The sequence below is a fragment of the Lagopus muta genome, chromosome 21 (assembly GCF_023343835.1).
Source record: "Lagopus muta isolate bLagMut1 chromosome 21, bLagMut1 primary, whole genome shotgun sequence".
Taxonomy (NCBI): domain Eukaryota; kingdom Metazoa; phylum Chordata; class Aves; order Galliformes; family Phasianidae; genus Lagopus; species Lagopus muta.
This window is the reverse complement of record NC_064453.1, coordinates 6,015,666-6,034,928: the sequence shown is the minus strand read 5'-3', so window position 1 is coordinate 6,034,928 and position 19,263 is coordinate 6,015,666. Positions and strand designations below refer to the sequence as shown.

At 51.5% G+C, this 19,263-nt stretch overlaps 1 protein-coding gene across 4 annotated transcripts in view; it reads left to right on the top strand.

Moving 5' to 3' along the window:
* EPHB2 (EPH receptor B2) overlaps window positions 1-19,263 on the top strand; it is a 106,851-nt gene that overhangs the window by 12,593 nt on the left and 74,995 nt on the right. The window lies entirely within an intron of this gene.

Sequence of the window (19,263 nt, the reverse complement as noted above, 5' to 3'; positions counted from 1 at the left end):
TGTGATTCTGTAGTTTGAGCAAGTGCCCCAAAACTTTTGAAAACCCTAAAGCACAGTGTGGGCTCTGAGCAGTGTCTTTGTAGCAATTCCAATGTCACCCTTGTGGATGATGCCTGCCGTTAAGAGCCCCCATTCAGTAGCACTTGGTGAAATGCACGTGGTGGAATGAACAGGTTGGGTGTTAGGAAGGAGTTCATCTCAGAAAGAGAGGTCGGGCACTGGAACAGGCTGCCCTCCCTGGCAGTGGGGTTGCTATCCCTTGGAGGTGTTTAAGGAAAGGGTGGATGTGATTTAGTGGGTAATATTGGCTGTAGGTGGATGGTTGGACTGAATGATCTTAGAGGTCTTTTCCAGTCTGAATGGTTTTTACAGTGGTCACGCTCCTGCTCCTGGAGCGATGGAAGGGAAGGAAGGGTGGCTGTTTCTTCAGTAGTGCCCTTACAGCTATTTCTCAGCTCTGTGTCCACTTTTCCAGGTGATTGTGCAGGGGGAACTCCTGTCCTGCTGTGCTGGAGCTGGGCAGGAGGTGAGGGATGTGGGAGCTCTCCCTGGCTCCCCGTCCCTTTGTCACTTGGGCCACCTGGAGTTTTCCCTGGCTGGTTCTTACTTCTGCTGACCCCCAGCAGCAGTGCCTGTAGGAGTGTTTGCATGACAAGCCGAGCTTTTGGGGCATTTCCCAACGTGCTTTATATTATTTATATACTCATGCCCCTGCCCCAGCTTGCCTTGGAGAATGATTTGATCAATTGCAATACTGGCACAAAAATGATAGTGGTAATGAAAGCTGCTGGGAAGACCCCCTCAGACAGAACCCTGCAGAGGGCAATTCAGTCCACCTGTCTAGGATGGCTTTTTTAGATCTTCCTGCTTGTCTTCCGAGGCTCTTCTCTCTCTGTCATTACTATCTGTAGAAAATTAACAACTCCATTAGAGCAGAAGCATTATTTTTCCATATGGCTCACATCAGGGGAGGTGAATCCCACATCCTTTACCTGAGGATGCTCTGCGAGGCTGGGACAGCAGTAGATATTTCAACGTGAGTTTCCTTCATCCCTCTCCAGCTGTAAGGTGAAAACGAACCCGGGGCCAGATCCTGCCGAACCCTCTGAGGTTGGTGGGGCTCCAAACAGCTGTATGAAACCTGCCAGTTAATCAGCTCTTAATCCCTTCAGCATGTTTTTGGGATGGGAGGAGTGCTGCTCTGCGTCCCCGTGCCCCTGTCACGCCTCCTGGTTCAGCTCTCTGAAAGCCTCTTGCTTCTACACGGTTACCCTCACCAATCAGACTTGTAATCTCAGTGAAGAATGAAATCAGATTTGTTTGACAAGATGCGTTTCCTGTAGAAGTATGTTGACTGGTGCTAATTATACTCCTGTTCTTTAATTCTTTATGATTTGAATTACAGCAGCGTTTTCATTATTTTCCCAGAAGTGATTTCAGCCTGAGCGAGACCTTGAGTGCTCACGATTTCACTGCTTTGTGATCACAGTGCAACTACTGAACGTGATGATAAAATCATAGAATCTCAAGGCTGGAAAGGACCTCTGAGGTCATCCAGTCCAGCGTCCACCTCCCACCAGTATTGCCCACTAAACCGAGGCCCTTAGTGCCACATCTAAATGTCTATTGAACACCTCCCTTGACTCAACCCCCTCCCTGCACAGCCCGTTCCAGTGCCCAACCACTCTTTTGGAGAGGAAATTTTTCCTGATATCCAACCTGATCCTTCTTTTGGACAGAGATGCCCTGATTGTCTTTAAGGGCTCACCAGCTTTCCTTAACCCTTCTCCTGTTCATCGTTTCATGGAATGGCTTAGGTTGGAGGGGACCTTAAAGATCATCAAGGAGACACTGGAAGCACGGGACTGGAAATAACTGGGTAGATTTGCTCCACTGCCCACTTTCTCATGCCAGCACTGGAGGAGGTCCATGGAGCTTTCTTGTGTTTTTTTTCCAATTAGAAGTTAATGACTAGTCCCAGAATCTGATTTTTCTACCTATTGTGGAGATGTCTTACAGGAATTTCATGTGGCCATGGTTCCTTGGGCTTGTTTATGAAAGCGTCGCATCTGAAATGTCCAGAAATGAAAATAAATGGTTGCTGTTGGCCTCTGATAGCCTTGTCTGTGTAGAAATGAGCTCAGCTGTGGTCTTGATGCATTCATTCAGGTTGTGGCCAAAGGCTTATTTATTTTCTGGGGGCTTCCAAATGGTGTTTGTGATTTTTAGAAGAATTGCAGTCAAGCAATCCTTAGGTTGCTCTGTATGAGCTGAGGAATCCTTCTACTAACAGGAGGCATCAGCCCTGTCGTCCTGACAGGCTATGGAGATCGCATCCTACTTTCCTAATAAATACACAGACATGGACATTATTTACAGACCGTTACAAAGGACTGCAGCAAAAGAAGCTCTGATTGTATGCAGAGCGAAAAAGTAGATGTTTCTCTTGCTTCTTGGTTGACTTTGCTTGGAATTTTTCTAAGATCTGGGAAATTATTGCAATTGGAGCATTGGAGAAAGGCATTTCAGGTTTGGCCTGTCCTCCCTTTGGCCAATGCAGACTGTGATCACCAGTGCTGGGCCAGTTACTTGCTTCCAGTCCAATGATTCAGCCCTCTTTTCACATCATTATGAGGTATGAAATTGTAGACCTCGGGGTCTTTTAATGTACTTTGTGCATTAAAATTATGTAACGAGCCTGTCCTCACCGATTGCAGGGCATGGCACAGGGTAATGATGACAGATATTGACAGGTAGCAGAGGCACCAGCGTTTCAAAGCGGTGTGGGAAGCAGAAATCTGGTGGTGGGAGCCGAGTTGTTGGCTCTGTGTCCATCACATACATTTGTTGGTTTCTCACCAGGGAGAATCTCCGGTGGTTTGGGACTGTGAGAGTACAGTTCACTTGATATATTGCAGCTGGTTAAGGAAAAAGAGTCATTTTAGCATCTGCTGAAATCATGCCCCATCCTTGGATGTGTCCAGTGCCGTGGATGGGGCCCTAGGTAGACTGAGCTGATGGTGGGCAACCAGCCCATGGCAAAGTGCTGGAACTCAGTGATCTTTCAGGTCCCTTCCAACCTAACGCACTCTATGATTCTGTATCCACCAGCATGCTGTTAGGACAGGAGACAGGAGCCTTATCCATGCCTTGCTGTCTTTGCACATCTGCTGAATCCTGGCTCCATAACACAATGAAGAGAAAGCAATGCATTTTCTTGTTGTTGGTGGTGGTTTTTTTCCCACCAGCTAAGTTGTGATACTAAACAGATGGGCATTGTGGGGTAGGCAGAAGGGGTTGTGCTGTCAGTGGGATGGGGTTCCTGCTTCCATGGATGGTTAATGTGGAGATAGGTCGTAATGACATGGGAGAGCCTTTCCCAGATGGTATTTCCAACCAAGCTTTCTGCGGACAAAATTCAGAACCGTGTGTTGAAGCTCAGCTTGCCAAAAGAGGAGGACAGAATCAGGGTGGCAAACTGGGATTTGGATGAGACAGTGGCTTGTGTTGTTGTGTAGGTAGTTGTGTAGTTTCAGGCACTGGAATGGATGCCCAGGGAGGTGGTGGAATCACTGACCCTGGGGGTGTTCAAGGAAAGACTGGATGTTGTGTTGAGGGACATGGTTTAGTAGGAACTATTGGGAATAGGTGAACGGTTGGACTGGGTGATCTTTTAGGTCTTTTCCAACCTTAGTGATTCTATGATTCTATGATTCTAGGTGCCATTGTGCTGGGGAAGTGATTGGAAGCAGTGCTTGCTCAATTAGAAGGCCAAAGTTTTTCATCTCCATCAGTAAAACCAGACATCTCCATCTTTGATTAGAGTAGGAAATGGTTTCTGTATCTGCTGTCCCTGTCCCTGAGTCTGAGCAGTGATGGGTGGCCGTAGATTTGTCCGGTCAAATCCTAGAAACCTCTAGTGCTGGAGATCCCCCACCTCCCTGGTGTTCCACCTATCTGAGGAAGCAATATCATTAACAATCCTTTAAGAACCAACCTGAGCCTCTCAAGCACAGACTGCCCAGGGAAGTGGTGCAGTTCCTGAGCCTGGAGGTGTTCCAGAACTGTGGAGATGTGGCACTGAGGGTTTCTTGGGCGCTACTGGTGGTAGGTGGATGGTTGGACTGCATGATCTTAGAGGTCTTCCCAACCTTTGTTATTCTATGATTCCGAGTCACGATTTATGTTTTGAAGAGGTCTCCAGTGAGTCAGGATGCTGATGCTGGAATCATCCGTTGTTCTTGCTTTATGGGATGAAGTAGTCACTGTTCTGCCTTTTATGGGACCGTGTGCCTTCTGCGCAGCAGGGCGCTGATGAAAACTGTGTATTCCTCTTATTTCCTTCCAACCTTACCTTTAGGAAGTCGCATATTTCTAAGAACGGTCAGATTCAGGTTTTAAACCACGTCATTGTATTTTCTTCTTTTACTCTGCCCCAAATGTTGGTGGTATGGAAAAAACATTGACCAGTGGCAGCAATTCCATTTGGCCATGGATCCTCATGGTCTCAGAGACCCTATCCTCGATGCCTGGGGATTGAATGAAGTATCTAGGAGGAGGTGGGAGAGGAGCTAGCCCGTGAGTTGATTTGAGTAAGGCACAGCACAGCGCTCCTGCTGTGCATGACACCCAGGATACCTTGCAGAAGTAACGCTGAGCATTGTAAGTGTGTCTTAGTTGCAGCAGGTGGATCTGGACCTGAAGCAATGCTCCCTCCGTCCCCTCTCCCAGCCGTGCGCCGATCCCTCGCCATGCTGCAGCAGGGCTTTTTAATAGCCGTTACTCTGTGAAATCGGAAGGATTGCCGGCTGTGAAATACAAATGATATGTACTAAATGCTGTGTAATGGATTCCACTTGAATCATTTTGTGACTGTGTGTTTCTAATAAAAGGCTTTGGGAGCGAGGCGGGCTCTGGCTGGCAACGGGGCTGAGCAGCGGAGCGGCTGGGTGCCGTGGGCATTGGGGCCAGCTCCGAAATGCTGGGAACAAATGCCAAGGAATAAACACAACACGGCAGTGCCCTTTGCTGAGGGCTCTTGGTGCTCTGTTTTGCCAGGGAAACGTGCGGCTTGGGGGAAAAGGACAGCAGCAGGACTGGCTTTTCATTATCGTGGGACATGGAACTATGTATGGGAGCATGCGTTGTCTCCTTTTGCCTAGGTTGGCAGGAATCATCACAGAATGGCTTTAGGATGGGAGGGACCTTAAAGCCCACCCAGCCCCAGTGCCATGCTGTGGGCTGGTTGCTACTCCCTGGATTGCCCAGGGCTCCATCCATGGCCTTGGGCACCTCCAGGAGTGGGGAACCCCCCCTGGTTCCCACTGCTCTGGGCAGCAGTGCCCTCTGGTTACAGAATTCTCCTCCTAACATTCAACCCAAATTTCCCCTCTTTCAGTTTACAGCCATTCCCCCTTGTCCTCTCAATGCATAGGAGATGATGGGAAGAGATTGTGCAGAGTCCTTTAGTGCGTAAGAAGGTATGTGAGTAGCACTTGGTGCTTCCAAACTGAGGGATGGATGTGTCACCCTAAGAGTTTTTACCAAGGTAAATGGGGTTCTCCATTTGTGTATAATTCAGCAGCATGCAGGGAGGTTCCTATGGTGGTCCAGGAATGAGATCACCAGCAGCAAGTTTGGCCAAATCCCACTGTGTGTCTGGGAGCAAACGTCAGCTTTGGGGCAGGGAATGCTACCTGGGAAGTCTTGGGCTTCTATGGTGCTTTCCCCTGCTTTGAAAGAGTCGATCAGATCATAAAATCCTAGGATCACTGAGATCATCTGGTCCAATCTTTGACCCCTAAGATGTTGCTTATGAAAGCAGGGCAAATCAGTGTTTGATTTTTGGGGGGGAAAGGGAACCTAACCCTGGATGTGGGGTTTGCTTCTGGTGTCTGCATCCAGAGGAGAGTCAAAATGAAGACACCATGGCTCAGTGTATGGAAAACCTGCCTGTTGTTCCTGCAGATGAAGGAGTGTCTTCTGCCTTGTCTGCTGGTACTGGCCTGGAGGAAAGGTTGTTAATAGTGAAAGTCTGCTTAATTTAGCAGGGCAGGACTCTGTGGCTTGGAAGCTGGACTAATTCAGGCTAGTGGAGGAGCATGTTTTTAATAACGTGTCTAATTAACTGTGCAGCAGCTCACCCAGGATGCAGTCGATACGCTATTGCTGGTAATCTGTAGATCAAAGGTGACTGATTTCTCGTAAACCCATTTTGACCCCCACGGCTCTTCCCTCTGGCTGATGCCGTCCTGTCTCCAGCATCCATGGGCACGTGCTGGGCCGCGGGGCTGGGCAGGCAGTCCCCTTTCTGGCTTTGAAATGTGCGAGCCTGCAGCAGCAAAAGCCCATTCCTTTTGTTAGAGCACTCCTGGAAGAGCTGGATGGCTGTGCCGGGCGGCGCAGGGCTCCAACCTGCCACAAACAGAGCCGGGGAGGGCTTTCCATCCCAGGAAACTTAAAAGCAATATTGGATGCTTCCTTCTGAAAAGCTCATCTTTAAATAAACCCGGGGAAGCCCTTCGGCCCACGCTGGGCAGCATCGGACCAGATGTTCGCGCTTCACCCGACTGACCTCTGGATCGATGGAGCCGTGAGCCGCTCTTTGTTCGCCCGCCGCCGCGCCGGGACACCCGCTGCCATGTGGAGGACAACAGGCCCAGTCCAGACAGCCAGCAGCCCTGTGGCTCCTGGGGGGCTCCTCAGCTCCCAGAGGCTGATTTGGATGTCAGTCCCTGCAGCACCATCCATGTAGTGAGTGCTGATGGGCTCTGCGTGTTGGAACGTCACCAGGTGCTCTGCTGCATCCCAGGTGCTGTGTGTTCGGTGGTGGCTGAGCTGTTCGGTGCTCTCTTCTGTCGTCTGTTCTTCTGTGATGCAAAATATTGCTGCTCCCAAGGCCTTTGCTGAGCCAGGAGCACCGGGCAGCTCCCTAAGCAAGGCAGGGATGTCTCAGCGTGGAGCAATTTTAGGACTCTCACATGAGTGACCCCGCTGGGTAAATCTGTGATATTTGAAGGGGAAAAAAAAAATACCAGAGGGAGAAGTCACTGAAGGTCAGATCTTGTTTTACACTTGGCCAGCGACTCTGTGGTTGAAAACAGATGGATGTTAGCAGCTACCACCCCCACGTGGCACAGCATGGCTGTGACCTGCAGGAGTCCCTGTCCCATCCCACGCCATCCCACGCCATCCCACGCCATCCCACGCCATCCCACGCCATCCCACGCCATCCCACGCCATCCCACGCCATCCCACGCCATCCCATGCCATCCCATGCCATCCCATGCCATCCCATCCCATGCCATCCCATGCCATGCCATCCCATCCCATGCATCCCATCCCATGCATCCCATCCCATGCCATCCCATGCCGTCCCATGCCATGCCATGCCAAACCATCCCATCCATGTGTCCAGAAGTGCTGCACAGGCACTGCTGCTCCCCCGTAAGCCCTTTGTGGATACTTTCCCAGTCTCCCCATTCCAGAGATTTGTTCCTTGTGGCTCTCCCAGCCTTTGCTGGGGATGTGTGAGTGGGTGGGGATCTTCATGGGGTCCTTCCTGGGGACGTTGCAATGTGGAGACAAGGGGGGGCCACTGCTTGAGCTTGGGCAGCTTTAAAGGACAGTTTTACCAAGTTCTTCAAATCCATGTACTGTGAATCAGAACTGCAACAAGAGTTAATTATTTCCTCCAAGAGGAGTAAACAAAGGGTCAGCCAACAGATTTTTATTCGTCTATAAATCTCCAGCAGTGTGAGCAGATAGAGGGCCGTGCTGGGGGGTGGCAGCAGCCCCAGGGCCTCTGCTCTGCAGGCAGGATGCAGCAGGAGGTGGTGGAAGAACATGATGTCCTTCTCTGATGGGAAAGCTGCTTCCTGGAATCAAAGTGTTTTTCACTCAAAGAGCCTTTTTCCACCTCAGCCTGGAGCAGACAGCACCCAGTAGTGGGTCGCAAGGGAGATATCAGGGGGGTTTCCAGCAGGATGGGTAGATTCCAGCACCGTATCATAGTGCCCAGATGGCAGCCTGTCCTTACAGCTCTGCTGGGCTTGGGGATGGCAGGAGGCTGGTGGTCACCTGGGCTCAAAGTCCTACAAAGGGGGAGAAAACGCATCCACGTGAGCCCTCCACCCTCCTGATGGCTCCAGAGCAGCACCAAGGAATGGCTGACGGTCAAGTCCTCTTCTTTTTGTGCCTCCAGGGGTTTGGTGCGTCCCTGCATAAAAGATCTTCTCCCATTGCACCTGTGGGATTCGAATCTGGATTGCAGCAGCAGAGAGAGGATGCACTTGCTGCTCCCTCACATGTTTTCCTCCTGCAGGCATTGATTTAAAAGTTGGCTTCATGCTGAATAGGGAATTCAGGGGCTGCTGCATTCCCTGCACAAGGCTCTTCCCTCAGTTTCCCATCTCGAGGCTGTCAGGTAACACCTTGGTCGCTCTGCACACTACATTTTGGGAGTGTGTTGCTTTTCCAACACTCAGACAGCAAGCACTGAGCTCTGCATAGCTGTAGGCACTTGATGCTCTGAGGATGCAGCGTCACTCTCAGTGGCCATCAGTTTCTGTTTGTGGATCCCCCAGTGACCCCGCCGTGTGCCCTATCAAGGATTGCATGCACGCTGCTTCCTTGCAGGGTTTGCATTGCTCTCAGTCCCAGATCCTCCCTCCCCAATGCTTGCTGTGTTATTCTACCTCCTGGCTGCTCCACTGATGCCTCAGGGTCTCTCATCCACCAGCATGGACATGCATCAGGACCGTGCCTTCTCCATACTTGAGCATCCCTGTGAGCTCGCTCTGATTTTGTTTGCTCTCCACGTGTTTAAAAGCTCCGCTATCTCTCCTTTACGTTTGCTGGCGTTTTCATGGCTACGTTAACTTCCTTTAGTCTGCATTTTATAACTGCTAATTTACTGCTGCCAACTTCCCCCTATTTTTAATTTATACAATATGTTTATTTTTACTGCGTTATTTTCTTTTATTCGAAGCCAAGGCAATTTTTAACGAAGGGTGCCTTCTTTTGTGATGGCAGATTTATGAGATTTTTGGCAAAGCCTTTGTAAGCCAGCTCTAATTACTCCTCATTGTTTTTGTTTACATTTTTTCCCTAATCAATTTTTTGCTAATAATCCCTTTCAACTTTCGGAAATTCCCCCCTTTGCACCTCGGAGCGTGTTTCTTATTGGTGGGTGCAGAAATCTGTTCCCCCATATGTGTGATCAGATTCTGTCTGTCTGTACCTAAGCAACTGCTCGTCTCCGGTTCATTGATCTGCTCATCTTCAGCTGTCAAAATGAGGTTTGTGCTGTGATTGCCCACATTGATTGTGGTATTTCTGTGTTGGAAACGAGTCTCCTTAAGTGTCAGTGTCTCCAGGAATATCTCCCAGCAGCAGCACGCGCTCTCCGCCATCCCCAAGGGAGGTTCCCTGCCTGATGCTGCTCCGTAGGCTGTTTGCTTCTTCTTCAGGCTGATTTGCAGACTTGCAGAAACGTCTCCAGGATGCTTTCACTGCTCTTGCGCTGGTCTGCAGCCCCTTGAATTCTCAGTGCAGCCCTTTCAGGGTATGGCAGCTTCGCAGGCGATCCCACAGCTGATCCATGCCTGCTTTGGGGCTGCTCCTTTCCTCCCTGTTCTCGGGGACGTCTCACTCTGTCAGGTGGTGTCCCTGGGCTGATCCTGCACACAGAGCTCCCGTGGGCTGTCCTGTGTGTGGAGCTTGGCTTCCCACTTGGGAAACACACTTGGGAGTGGGGAGCAAAAACAGGGCCCTTGTAGGGACCTCTGCACGGAAGATGGTCCTCCCCACCCCATCCTCTTGGCTGTCTCTATGCTACGGAGAATAAAACCATAGAACCATGAAGGATGGACAAGACAGCCAAGATCATCCAGTCCAACCCACCCCACCGTGCCCGCTGACCGCATCCCTCAGTGCCACATCTCCATGTTCCTTCAGCACCTCCAGGCCTGGCGATTCCCCCACCTCCTGTGCCAATGCATCACCACTCTTTTGGAGAAGTTTCTCCTAATATCTCCAACCTGGAGGAAGGCTAACCAGATTCTGCACGGTGAGCAGTGCTGATGGATGGAGCTCGTTGCTTGGGCACCAGCACCGGCCTCACGCCATCCTCTGGCATCTGGGCTCATCCCGCTGACAAGGGCAGTTGAATGAGTGTGTAGTGAAAGAGGAAGCCCCTCTCTGCGGTAAGGTATTGAAGATGGAGTTTTCCCAAGGGAGGAAACATTTGCAGCTCACTAAAAATACCCATTGCTAACAGCTGCCGTCTCTGACATCGCTTTATCTGCGGCGCTGGAGCCTGCGGAGATGCGGGGTTCACATTTCTGGCGTGGCTGCATGCTATCCCCCGAGGACACCAAGGCAGAGAGATGCTGCCTTCAACGCCATCCTTGAGAGCAGCGAGAAACAAGTCAGCCTGGGGAGCACTACACCAACTCCCTGCCAGGGATTTCGGGAATTCCTGCGTCAGTCCCATGGGCTGGGAGCCCAGTTCGGAGCCCCCCGCTGCCAGGGCTGCCTGGGGGGCACGGTGCACCCCTCCACAGCTCGGCACAGACGGGCCTACAGCTGGCTCCTCTGAAGCTGTTCCCACTTTGGGCTGCCAACCAGAAGCAAATTTACAGCCTGTCAGTAAAAACAGTGAAAAGAGGGAAGACTTGGCTGGCAGGTGAGCGTGTGGAGCCAAACACGCAGCAGAGAGCATCCACCCAGAGTGAGGGTGCTCCGGCACACGTCAGGTGCTGTTTGGTGCTCTGTGTTTGCTGGAGGACACTCCATCCCTGCTTGTCATGCTGCTTGTCTCAGGGCCAGCAAGGTGAAGATGGGAGCATTGCAGAGCATTGCTCTTAACTCCAAGTTGCTACTGCCAGAACAGAAAGTATCTCCTTTCCTGGCTTGTTTTGTGTCCTCTGAAACAGCCCGTCTGTGACCTGGCTGCCTGCACAGTGCATCCCTGTCACCTCCCTGCAGCACCCTGGAGCTGTGGGTGCTCAGATCCCACCAGCACAGCTCCTCCAGGCTGTATTTTGGGCATCCCCCTGCAGTGGGCAGCTGCCAGCTTGCTTTGTAAGGCTTGGTCATGAAAGGGGCTCACCAGGTTAGTGTGCTGGTGTGCTGTAACACAGCAGGGTCTAATCTTGCTCTTCAGTTCTCCCCTTCTGGGCCCTGGTCTTGCTTCCATGCTCCCCTCACACCCATTGTGCCTGTTCTCTGTGTGGCCCTGCCTTAACAAGCCAGGCACAGGGCTGTGCAGCACAGCTGCACGTCAGTGCATGGTGGTGGGGCTTTTGCTGGAGCTTTGGCTGTATTTGGAGATAATATCTTTCCCCCGTAAATGTTATTACCCTGTATATGTTCGGGTGGGGGGGAGGAGGGGTCACCATCTGTGTTTTCCAATAAAAGCAAATTAAAATTGAAGCCCATTAAGGACAGCTCGATTGGGATGCTGAGCAGGGCTCCGCAGCCTGCTGGGAATGAGTTGCTTCCAGCCTGTGCCACCACACAGGGTGACAAAACCTCATTTAGTGCCAGTGGTGCTGGGAGGTGTGATGGGGCTCATTGCACACACCTGAATTCGGGCTGGGGTGGCTGGGGATGCTGCCCCATGGGGAAGAGGATCCAGTGCTGGTCAAATTCAGTGCCCCCCGGGCTCACGCTGCTCCTCTTGGTCCCATCAGTGCTTGTTGCATCAGATGATGAGAGAGCTTAGCAGACAAAAAGGCTGGATGTCATGCAACAGCCCAGCATGTGCTGCTTAACTGATGCTGCTACTCAGTCTCTGGGCTTTTTTGGTCTCATCTCCTGAGGTCACCCTGCTGCTGTTCCCAAGGCACAAATACTTGAATGGAATAGAGGATCATGTGGGGCCTGGGGTGTTGTGGGGGAGCTGAGCTCTGGGTGCCTGGGTGGTGCAGCCCTGCAACTGCAGCTTGTGCCAGCCAGCCTTGGGGCATGAAGCAGATTATAGTGTTGTAAAGCTGCTCTCTGCCACAGGTGCTGCAGCCAGGAGCCAGCCAGGACATCCACTGCTGCACAGCAGTGGGAGAAAGCAGGAACCGATGGCCAAGGGCTTGGTCAGGGCCAGGCTGTGTGATGGCTGTGCCACGCCATGAGCAGTACCAGGGCAGTGGGTGATGGAGGTGCCAGCTTCTGAGGGGACAGAACAACTGCACAAAGAGTTAGCAGGCATGGGGCCTCCATCCCCAGAGCTCTGCAGCTCCTGGTGAGGAAGGAAATGCCAGGGGGACACAGCTGCACCCTGCCCTTCTGGGCCAACGTGGCCTACCTGTGTCCTGCCCTTACTGGGCTTGCCCTGTTGGGATGGAACAAGAAGACATGGGCAGGGATGAGTCTTTGCTTACGCCCCTGCAACGTGTCCTGCAGACAGTGGGGTTGGTGCAACTTGCAGAGCCCGAATCATCAGTGCTGACAGTAGCAGTGGCTGCTAAACGTCTGCATCTGTGCCTTCTCTGTGTGGCTACTGCATTCCCGGGAGCAGCAGGAGGGCCTCTGCTCGCTGGCATTTAGCATCTGCATTGTCTCTGCTTGCAGCCTGCCCTCGGCTGAACTCAGACCACCTACAAACGCCGGCTCCTCCTGGGGAAGATGCTACCAGCAAGGGCTGCAGTCCCTGGTGCTGCTGGAGCAGCTTTCTGGGGGCTCCAATGTGGTTATCAGGTTTTTCTGCTGACTGCTGGGCCAAATGGTGGCAGGAAAGCAGGAGCACCGTGTGGGCAGTGATGGCTCTGGGCAGCCTGGCAGCCAGGCTGAGCGTGATTATCACCCACAGCCAGCCTAACCTGCATCTTCAACAGAGCCCTGAGCCTGAAAGATCCCAAAATCTGAGTTCCTTGTGGAGCCCCAGCCTCTCTCAGTCTTCCCAGGTGCCAGAGCCAGGCTGTATTCCTCCTGTAAAGTGAATGAGCTGGGCAGCCCTGTCTGGCAGCGTTACTTTGTATGGATGGGTTAATTGGAAAGCAAGATGTGCTTGGATGACCTGCAATAATTGGGCTTGTCCCCTCTTTTAGGGGGGTTTCCTACTGACTTTAAGCTTTCTGGCAATGGAGCAGCCAGCACCGTGCATGACAGTGCCTGCGATCCCTTTGGATGGTGGTGGTTGGAGAGGCCATGGGAATGCCCACACAGCATCAATTGGTTCTGGGTTTTGTCCCCTGGGGATGAATCCAGTTATGCAGACACACAGAGGGTGTGAGGGAGCAGGGAGTGGGGAGAGAGACTTGTGTGGGAGTGGGGAAAGCACAGTTCAGCCCAAGGCAACCACCGTTATACTGCAGAAAAATGCAGGGGTGGTGCAGAGCTGTGGTGGTGCAGGCAGGCACCCTGCAGGTCTCTCCTCATGGGATGCCTGTCCTGCCTGAACATCACAAGGAGATGGGTGTCAGCATCCCAGTGGGCACAGCTGAGCCCCATTCTTTCCTGCTGCTGCCTCTGGGGCTGGCTTCTGCTCCACAGGGGCTCCAAAAAGTTGCAACACCTTTCCCTTGCTAGAACTGTGCAATATCTCCAGGGTTCCCCTTCTTGCCTGTTAGCCCCCAGGAGGCTGAATGTGAATGGGTGATGGAGATGCTGGGCACTGCCTCTGTTTATGGATCTCTCTATCTATCTGGACCTGATTTCTCAGGGAAAGGCGCTGAAAAACAGAATACCTGCCTGCTCCTGTGTTCTCGCACACTGGGACGGCCAGCACAACTTGCTTCTGCAGCACAGCATGGCTGCCCTTGGGGTTTCCTTTGGGGCTTCAGGCCCAAGGCAGGATGCGGGCAGTCCCCATCCCGGCTCAGTCATTGCTTCGTCTCGCTCCCTATCAATCACTCTCCCTCTTGGAGTTTAAGTGGATCCCTGAGTGAAGTATCCAAAATATCCTGTAGCCGCCGGCTCACAATGCAGCGTGCTGTTACTGCGCCAGCGGGTCGGCCGGGGGGGATTGGGTTTCAGTTTGTTCCGCTGGCCATCGGCCAGGCAAAGCAAAGCTCGGTGCTGCAGGGAAAGGCCACTGGGTTTGCTCAGCCCCTCTTAGCTCTTGCTGGCAAAAATATTATAATAAGGCTCCAGTAAAGCACAGGAGGCAGAGAGGGGCCTTTCAACTTCTGGAAGGATAAATAGATCTGCAGCAAGGGCTCTTTGGGGCGGGGGGACAGACGGGTTTCTCATTAACCGCCCCTCCTGTGTAGGGATGCGGTGGCTGCGCGTGAGGCCAGGCTGGAATGGCTGTTCCAGGAGCACATGTGCCTGCATGGAGCAGCTCAGCGTTCTGCTGGGCTGTAGCACAGAGCCTCATCCAGCCCCACTTCGGTGTCACTCCAGCATGGGTTCATCTGATGGGGTGCGTTACTGTGGGAGATGGTGATGAGGCAGTCTGACCTGTGTGTGCCTCGATTTGGGATTTTGCTCCATCGTTGATACACGGGCAGCTTGTTGACTTTGTGTGTCCAACACTGAGCACAGAATCACAGAATGGCCTGGGTTGAAAAGGACCACAATGATGATCTCATTTCAACCCCCTTGCTATATTCAGGGACACCAGACCAGGCTGCCCAGAGCCACATCCAGCCTGGCCTTGAAAATGGCTAATAGGATCCCAGGGCAACCTCGAAGTTTTGTACCCAGTGTTTTCAGGAGCTGGCAGCTTTCCTGCTCGGAGGGAGGGACTGATGTGAGAAGTGCGAGGGGAAAGGAAAAAGTTGTGGGTGGAAAAATGAGGGTGGAGGCTTCTGCTATCTGTGGGGCTATTTATTTGTCCAGCTGTTTCTTTATCTGCAACGAGTTTGGAGCCTGCAGATGCAAAGGATTTACCAGGACTTCTGAGAAACTCAGGTCCAGATGGTCTAAATTGGTCGAAATTGGCAAAACTCCATGGACGTTGTTTTTCCGGACACAGAGAAGTGTGTCTGCAGTGTGCACAGATCCTCTGTTAATCCCTTCCAGCCTCCCTGCCACTATCCCTTGCTCCTGTCACTCTCCAGTCTCCTCTCTCTGGTCACAGCCAGCACTTTGTCCTCTGCTCACAAGTCTCAGGTGGGAAAAGTCATAGAATCACAGAATGGCCTGGGTTGAAAAGGATCACAGCGCTCATCCAGTTCCAACCCCCTGCTGTGTGCAGGTCACCAACCAGCAGCCCAGGCTGCCCAGAGCCACATCCAGCCTGGCCTTGAATGCCTCCAGGGCTGGGGCATCCACATCCTCCTTGGGCAGCCTGTTCCAGTGCCTCGCCACCCTCTGGGTGAAAAACTTCCTAATATCCAACCTAAACCTCCCCTGTCTCACTTTAAAATCATTCCCCCTTGTCCTATCACCATCCACCCTCATAAATAGCTGTTTCCCCTCCTGTTTGTTTGCTCCCTTCAAGTTTTGGAAGGCCACAATGAGGTCTCCCTGCAGCCTTCCCTTCTCCAAGCCAGTGCAGTTGAGACCCCCACGCTCACTTCACTCATGGCTGAGCAGCAGGAAAGGCATCCAGAAGTGCAGGAGCCTCTCTCAGGTCAGTGCCACTGCACGCCATCAGCCCACTGGTGTCTGAGCATAACCATGAGCATCCCAGAGGCCACGGCGTGGTGACAGTGATGCATCTCTGCATGCAAAGTGCTCGAGCTGGATCCCAGAGCGTGGCAGAGGCTGCAGACCCTGGGATGCTCTCATAGCAGCAGTGCCTCCCCTGGCCGTGCCGGCAGCGGCCCCAGCACTGGCAGAGAGCTGCTTATTGAAAGCATCTTCAAAGTGAAAAGGACAGGCACTTATCTCCTAACCATCCCGTGGGGAGCAGTGCGGTTTCTGGTGGGAGGCAGGCCAGAGTTGCGTCTGCTAGTTTTGAGCAGCTGTAGATTTATTTAGAGTGCTGTGGGTAGCATGTGAATCCGCGGATAAACACACGGGAGGGAATAACACAAACAAAGATATTGAGAAAACGCTGCTCTGGCAGGAGCATTTCACTGAGCTGCGACTGTAGGCAGCCACCCCTGCCACCCCTGGGGGCTTAGCAGTGCATCGTCACCATCACCAAAGGGTTGGTGCTCTGTGCGGGGTGAAGGGGTCCCACGTCTGCTGCCAAAACTGGAGGATGGCACCGTGAAGGAGTCAGCTGTGACAGTGAACAAAGCTGCCAGATTTGCTGTTTGAAGCAGGGAGTTTCTCTCCTCCGTGGTTTGCGGAGCGATGGGTTTTGGGGGCTTGTCACGGCTCGTGTTGGTGATTCACCTCATGTACAGCTGATGCCTTGGGACCCAGAGCTCCTGCCTTCAGCTGTGGAGGTCTGAACTGATCAGAGTGTGGGGAGAGAGGCAGAGGGAAGATTCTGCAGATGAGAAATACAGTGGTTCGTTGGACATCTCACCTGGTTTTATTTGCTGAAGTGTGTGCTCCCTTTGTATAGCAAAAAGCAACTTCACAAGGATGAGACGTGGAGAGTGTGAGATGCTTTCGTCCAGGTACACACACAAAGTAGCTCTGTGGCATACCATTATTTTTGGGGTTGCCCCATCCCTGCAGATGCCCAAGGCCAGGTTGGATGGAGCTCTGGGCAGCCTGACCTGGTGGGGAGCAGCCAGCCCACAGCAGGGGTTGGGGCTGGGTGGGCTTTAGGGTCCCTTCCATCCCAAACCAGTGTGTGATTCTGTGATTATTTAGGCAGTAAGGCACTGCAGTGTGCTTTGAGGTCAAGCATCAATGAAGGAGCAAATGCACCCCCACCCTTGAAATCCAACCTGGCTTCACGTGCACATTCGCAGACAGTGCTGCTAATGAGGTTTGCTCTGATTCGTGGAGATCGGTTATTCGTGATTTTATGGAATTCAGGCAACTACTGCCAAATGCTAACATGTCAACTGATCTCCACATGCTTTCTGGACTTTGGCCAGGATAGCAATTTGCTTGAAAAGATGTGCAAAAAGTCACACAAAGGGATGTTACAGCTGTGTGCTGTGGGGATGCAGTCTTGGGGTGCACCCTACGCAAAGGAAGATAAACAGGAGCCCCAGAGAAGGGGACCTGTTGTAGGATGAAAGACTCTCAGTTACTCTGGTTACCTTGGGGAAGGCTGGGAGGTGATTCATTTGCCACCCTTGAGCAGCACAAGAGGAAAAGGAGGTTTTGGATAACAGGGTCTGAAAGTAAAAGGAAATCTAATAACTGGCAGCTGAGCAGCATAAATTCAGTTTTAAAGTAGGAGAAGATATATATTTTTATGAGAAGATAATTGACCTTTAGAAAAATCTGCTCGAAGCCTGCAGTTTTCTGCTCCTTGTTACCGTGTCAAAATGGGATGTCCTTGAGCCAGCTCGGGCAGATGTGTTGCTCCAATGGACACAGTCATAGAATCATTAAGGTTGGAGACGATGTTGAAGTCCATCCAGTCCAACCCCAACCCATCCCACCGTGCCCACAGCCCTCAGTGCCACATCTGCACGCTGAACGCCTCCAGGGATGGCGACCCACCACCTCCTGTGCAGCTGTGCCAACACAAGAAATTGTTCCTCATACCCAACGTGATTCTCCCCTACAACATCTTAAGGCCACGTGCAACTCTTCATAGAATCATAGAATCATAGAATCACCAAGGTTGGAAAAGACCTAAAAGATCATCCAGTCCAACCGTTCACCTATTCCCAATAGCTCCCACAATCCTCAGCAGAGGATAAGGGGCCATGGGCAAAGTGTGCTTCAGCACTGAGCTGGGCGCATGCCCATTGCGCCATGTTTTCCTGGAACAAAGTGCAGAATGCTTCAAAAATTGTTTTTCTTTGGGGAATTACGGTATTTTAGAGTGCATCTTCTTTTGCATGACAGTCAGTGTCATCAATAGTTAGGATAAATCAACATATTTAGCATTGGTTTTTTAAGTAGTGCAGCTCCTAGCTAACACTGGGTGAAGAATGTTGTTCTCCTTCTAGATCAAAGTGCCACTGGTGTTTTAATGAAAAAGCTGGATACTTTGATAAAATAAACACTGTTATTAAGCTATGTAAACAAAGGCTCCGTTTAAAAAGAAATTTCATAAATCTGAATGACAACATTTTTGGACGAGCTGTTTTCCAGAACTCTTCGTAGTGGGAAAAAATTTGAAAAGAACTATTTTTGCTTTTTACTTTTGGAATAAAACCAAATTTTGAAATGCTGGTTTCCTGTGAACTGGAAACCGCTGGCTCTAAGCAGGAGTGAGTAACAACCCACAGTCTGAAAATGATTTACTGCCAGAAGTAGGTGCAAGGAGCATATCTATGCCGAGGCACTTTTTGGCTTACTAATGGGAAAAGGGAGTTTACATGGACTGAATAAAAGTCATTTTGCCATCTCTGCATCTAGCCTTATCTCTTTCAGCGATGGATCTGCACAGTGCTGATCTGTTTTTCCTTCATTTTTGTTCAAAGCAGTGAAAGCGGAGAAGGTGGAGATGCTTTTTGGGAATTTGTGGCAGGGTGTTTGGGTTTTTAGTGGTCAGGAGCAGGACACAATTATAGCCAGGAGCTCTGTGTCTCTGCTCTGGCCATGGGAAGTGGTACTGTGTTGGGTCTGTAGGCTGGTGGTTGGAGATCTTGACTATACTGGGGCTGTTCTTTGGGTTTGTAGGCTGGTGGTTGGAGATCTTGACTGTACTGGGGCTGTTCTTTGGGTCTGTGGGCTGGTGGTGGGAGAATCTTGTCTATATTGGGGCTGTCATGTTGAGTCTGTAGGCTGGTGGTGGGAGATCTTGACTGTAGTGGGTCTGTTTGCTGGATCTGTTTGGTGATTGTCTTGGCTGCATTGGGGCTCCCTGTTGGGTCTGTAGGCTGGTGGTTGGAGATCTTGACTACATCAGGGCTGTCTGTGGTTCTGTTGGCTGATGACTGGAAATCTTGACTGTATCAGGGTTGTCTTTTGGGCCTGTAGGCTGATGTCTGGAGGTCTTGACTATATCAGGGCTGTCTGTAGGCTGATGATTGGAAATCTTGACTGTATTGGACCTGTCTGTTGAGCCTGTAGGCTGATGGCTGAAGGCCTTGACTGCATTGTGGCTGTCTATTGGATCTGTGGGCTGGTGATTGGAGATCTTGACTGTATCAGAGCTGTCTGTTGGATCTGTAGGCTGATGACTGGACATCTTGACTATATGGGTGATCTCCTGGTGAGCAAGCTGAAGGTGGGTGTACACCCTGTACATATGGTGCTTTTTCTTGAGATCTGCAGAGCCGTAAAAAGGGACTCTATCCTTGCTTGTGCTGTAGTAATTGGGAGGGCAGGGAAATTGAAGCTGCA